Source organism: Branchiostoma belcheri, unplaced genomic scaffold, assembly GCF_001625305.1.
Source record: "Branchiostoma belcheri isolate BF01 breed outbred unplaced genomic scaffold, Haploidv18h27 scaffold118, whole genome shotgun sequence".
Taxonomy (NCBI): Eukaryota; Metazoa; Chordata; class Leptocardii; order Amphioxiformes; family Branchiostomatidae; genus Branchiostoma; species Branchiostoma belcheri.
This window is the reverse complement of record NW_017802580.1, coordinates 826,192-831,567: the sequence shown is the minus strand read 5'-3', so window position 1 is coordinate 831,567 and position 5,376 is coordinate 826,192. Positions and strand designations below refer to the sequence as shown.

The following is a 5,376-nucleotide window of genomic DNA, read 5'->3' as shown; positions in this document are numbered from 1 at the left end:
AAAAATTGTTAAGCAAAATATAGAAAAATAGCCATTTGCACAAAATAGTCACATGCATCAGTTATCAAAACAGGAAGAATAATGTTACGGTTTTACATCAAAGGTAAGTTAACTTTGTCCAAAGGGTAATTAAGGATTATGAGGCAGGTTATCTGTAATATTCAAACAATTGTGAGCATCTAGTTTAGGTGGATATCTGTGCAAATGCTTGTGGCTGGATTGTAACAACATGTAATGTCTTCTCCTGCCTCTAGTACATTTTCAATGAGGTTTTCATCAGACATGCTCAATGGATCATTGACTATTTTTGATATGGTGTCTGCGAAGCATGTGATGTAGATGCTATGGTCTTCATCTTCAATTTGTAGTTTCACAACAATGTCTTTTTTACATCTTCAAAATAGGGACTTGTGACACGATGCACATGTTACCACAGATGTTGAGGATCCCAGTATCTTTCTCCTGCAGGCCTTACACTTCAAATGGCGCGATGTAGTAAGATCTTACAGTGACTTTTGCCTGATAGCAGTTGCCCTTGATAATGTTGTGGGGCTCCCAAACGACAAATCGCACAGTTCCAGATTCGTCTGTGGCACAACATTCTCTCTTCTTTACTGTCTTCGATTGGTATGATACTTCTTCATACTCGCCAACTTGTGTAGTCTTGACTTGGACAGACACTTCTTGGTAATCTAGATCTGTTATGTTACCTAGTTGACGGAGTTTGAAGATTGGGGCAACTGTGTCCTTGTAGTCAAATGGAACGGTGTCATCATCTATTTGCGTAGCGTCGTTGACAATGATGTCACTTGACCGATTGTTTGATAACTGGTATTTTGTAATTTTACAGGCACTCTTATTTTGTTCTTGTTCGCAGAAGTGCTTTCTCACCCCCATGAAACTCCTTCCTCTTCGCCCCCGCCGTTCTGCTTCGCCCCCGCCCCGTTCTGCTTCGCCCCCGCAAAAAATCTGCTTCGCCCCCGTCGTTCCTCTACGCCCCCGGCGCAATTCTGCTTTGCCCCCGTCCTTCTGCTTAGCCCCCAATGGCGGCACAGCTCACAGTCGACACGAAAATCGTCTGCAAAATAACAATTAAGGCTGTGCCGCCAAATTTAAAGTAGCCCATGCTCCGACAAACATTCTGGACCACCTTTCTGCCAAGTGGCGTTGCACAAATCCTTCCCATTCAAAAGTTTACCCCTACCTCACGGCCCGTCAGTGGTTCTTACGTTTATAAGTACTGGCGTTTATAAGTACAGCCGTGAGTGAAATTTCCCGCCAGTACTTATAAACGTAAGAACCACTGACGGGCCGTGAGGAAGGGGTAAACTTTTGAATGGGAAGGATTTGTGCAACGCCACTTGGCAGAAAGGTAGGTCCAGAATGTTTGTCGGAGCATGGGCTACTTTAAATTTGGCGGCACAGCCTTTATTGTTATTTTGCAGACGATTTTCGTGTCGACTGTGAGCTGTGCCGCCATTGGGGGCTAAGCAGAAGGACGGGGGCAAAGCAGAATTGCGCCGGGGGCGTAGAGGAACGACGGGGGCGAAGCAGAACGGGGCGGGGGCGAAGCAGAACGGGGCGGGGGCGAAGCAGAACGGCGGGGGCGAAGAGGAAGGAGTTTCATGGGGGTGTTTCTCTTCTTTGGAGAAAAACAGATTAGCCTCTTGGTATTGTGTTCTAACTGTAGGTCACATCGGAAAAACTTCGATCCGTTTTTGGTGTCTTTTTTTGGGCGATGTGTTGTGAATATGTCCTTAAAGAGGCTCGTCCATTCTATATGAAAAAGATATCAGAACACAGGCCCTTCGATGAAACCCAATGCGGTTGTGGCGTACAGTGCGTTTGGGGGGGGGGCGTCCAGCCTGTATGCCGAGATAGGAAAACTGTTGAAAAAGATTATCACAGGTGGAATGCTGTTCCCATCGGCTAAAGAAAACTCCAGGACCGTGATGTGGTCACGTTCCTGCTCTGATGGATGGCGAGGCACCCGGCATTGACTTGAAGGTAGTGATCTTCTTTCGTTGCGGATCGAGAGTAAAACCCGTCTCGTCGGCATTATAGATTCGGTGTGGCACTTTTTCAAGCCAATACTTTGTCAGGACCTGACCGTAACGCATGAAAAAGTCCTCAACCGTGGCCTCATCTACTGAATCTTTGCGCGCTCTGTCCAGTGGATCAGGCTTCTTTAGAACGATGTCATGCCGTTTTTAAGTGTAGCCACCAGTTGTTTGATGGCCCTTTTGTAAGGTCGAACTTCGGATCGACGCCACGCTTCTCGCAGCTCTTGCGGTGCAATGCTGTAGCAATGGACAGGAGCGTGCTCCTGTCAATAGGATGGCCAGACTGCTCTCCGTATTTGGTGTATTGAAGCATACAGTGTCTTCGTCACATCCATTGCACTTATCCCGGATCGTTTCTCAACAAGGGTGGTTCTTGGTATACCGTATTTTCTTGACGCAGCAGACATGCTTAACATGTTATCCTGCACGTCTCTCAGCACCTCACTTACGAGGTCTGGGAGCCACGATTTTCTTCTGTTTGGGGGGTCCACTTCAATAGCTGGAAACTACGTAGATAACGTTATATTTGACTCGAGTCCAATCCAACATGTTGCGTCAGGCAAGGCGCCAAAGGCGCGTCCGGCGTCGCAGGCAACAATACCGTGCTTTTCAACGGGCAATCGTTTTGACCGGCCTAGTTCAAGTCCGAAAGCAGGGTGTCGACCGCTCAATCTGGGTGAGGGAGCACATTGGTGGGAGCACATTGCACTCCATTCAATTAACGACATGGACTGGTACAAGCGCTTTCGGATGACCAAGGAAACGTTCCTCCGCCTGTGTAATGATGTTGAGCCAGTTTTGCTACGACAAGATACACGCAGGCGGGACGCTGTGCCGGTACGAAAACGTGTCGCGGTTGCCATATATTGGCTGGCCTCCGGTGACTTGCTACGTACTGTTGCAGACATTTTTGGGTTTAGTACGTCAACTGTCTGTGTATTTGTGCACGAAGTATGTATGGCCATTGTGAACATTATCCTACCCCAATACATCGCTTTTCTGACGGGCGAACGACTGCAAGAGACGGTAGAGGGTTTCAAAGACAAGTGGGGTTTCCCCCGGTGTGGGGGCGCTGTTGATGGATCTCATATCCCTATAAAGACGCCTTCAGATGACCATACAGACTACTATTACCGGAAAGGGTTTCACTCCGTCATACTACAAGGTGTGGTGGATTGCCTGTACAGGTGAGATTTGTAGAGATTATTTTAATCCAACTAATAAAAGTACATCATGTCAATGATGAAATGAAGTGATTGCGTTCTTTGTTACATTTCAGACTGATCTTTACTGAGTATCAATGATTTTGACTTTTTCTTTCTTTTCTTTAGGTTTACAGACCTTAACATTGGGTGGCCGGGCAGTTGTCACGACACGAGAGTTTTAAGGCAGTCAGATATCTATGCACGTGGACAGGCTGGAACATTGTTTCCCCAGGTGAAGTACAGTTTAAAGTGTATGTTTTCAGGAGCAGACTAATGACTGAGTGTATCTATTAAACATGCATGGGCAAAGGCAAATTCACTATCAAATATACGAAGATGCTAATACACGTACCTATAATTATACCAATATCTGGTGTATAAACTGTTTTACAAGGAAAGCAAAGGACTATTGCATGCAGCCACAATTATGGCTACAATTTTATTTGTTACAATAATACCATCCACATTAATCAATACGCTATTATTCTTCTGAAACCCGTGCTGCTGTTTTTTGCAGAATCTTACACGAACGATCCGTGTTGTACATGCTCCTGTTATGCTGCCGGGGTACCCAGCATACCCACTTTTGCCATGGTTGATGAAAGGTTATACTGATAACGGAAACTTGGATGCAGTCAAAACCCATTTCAACTACCGGTTAAGTCGTGCACGAATGGTAATTGAATGTGCCTTTGGTCGGCTTTAAGGACGTTGGCGGTGCTTAAGCAAACGACTAGATGTGGACACCAGTTCCAACAGTTGTAGCTGCATGTTGTGTTTTGATAATGCATGGGCTAATCCCTGAGCATGAGGTCGGTATGGCCCCTGTTCAACAAGGGGAGGCACCGACCCATGCAGGCAGGGATGCCATTGCAGGGCTTTTTGATGTAGAGGAATAGTAAAATAGTTTAAAAACATTTTCAACTTGTACAATAGGGCATACTATTACAGTACATCATACATTATGTACTACAATATGTGCCCCTGAGTTTGTAAAGTTACAACGGTTTATAACAATGTCAACCTTATACAATTAGATATGCCATGTACTTTTAAAATGGAACATTATATACGTACTACAATATGTACCCCTAACTTTGGAAAGTACTAACAGTTTGTGATAATTTTAACCTTTTACAATATGGTACATTATACATGTAAACAGTTTACAACTCTTTAAACTTTTACAACAGGGCATACTGTGTACCCCAAATATGGTACATTATATATATAAACAGTTTACAACTCTTTCAACTTTTTAAATAATAATATAGCACCAACAGTGTGGGTCTCCGAGTCTTTATTCCGTAGAAAAAACTGACCTGAACACAGTAAGCTGCGGCGAACCGAACGCCCTCTCCTTGCTACGTCATTGTTATTCCCGTCATCCCGTTCGAAAGGGACATTTGATATTCAAGACCTGATTGCGGGCGGTCTACACATTTGACATACCGGTAAGGATTGCAAGGGGGTGTAGCGGTAAGTACTGAATGCCTTAATACATGTTGGGGTGAGTCCTGGGATCGGGGGAAACGGTTCTGTGTGGCGAAACAATGAAATATGAGCTCATACCCTTTTCTAAACAATGGCAAGGAAAATCGAACGTATGCAAGGTCAACAAGACCAGACTTTATGATAAACGCCAATGTTTATAAAGTACAAGAAGTCGGTGTAGCATGTAATTACGCTTTCAAGACCATAAGCACGTGCCATAGTTGATGTCAATCATGTCTATGTCTATTTCATCTGATAACACAGTTCATAAAAATATTATTCATGGAGTTAAAGGTCATGCCCTAAGGAATCAACAGTTTCATTTAATTTGGTTAGAATGCCCTTGACCTAATAAACGAGTGAGTTAATAACGTTAGAACTTTGATTCCAATTAACAACATTATGAAATCTATAGCATAGTGTGAATAATAGCAACAAAATTCCTTATTTTTATAGATGAATCATCGGAGGTACAGGGAATGGGAGGAATCAGATATTCAGGAGGCGTTGCGTATGATCAAAGAGCAAAGTAAAAGTGTCTATGCTGCAGCCAAAATGTTAAATGTTCCTCGGGTGACGTTGGACGACCGGTACAAGGAAAGACACGGCGATAA

General features: G+C 44.2%; 1 pseudogene; it reads right to left on the bottom strand.

Moving 5' to 3' along the window:
• Positions 1-1,792: 1,792 nt before the first annotated feature.
• LOC109462520 lies at positions 1,793-2,971 on the bottom strand (annotated as a pseudogene).
• Between the last annotated feature and the right edge of the window lie 2,405 nt (positions 2,972-5,376).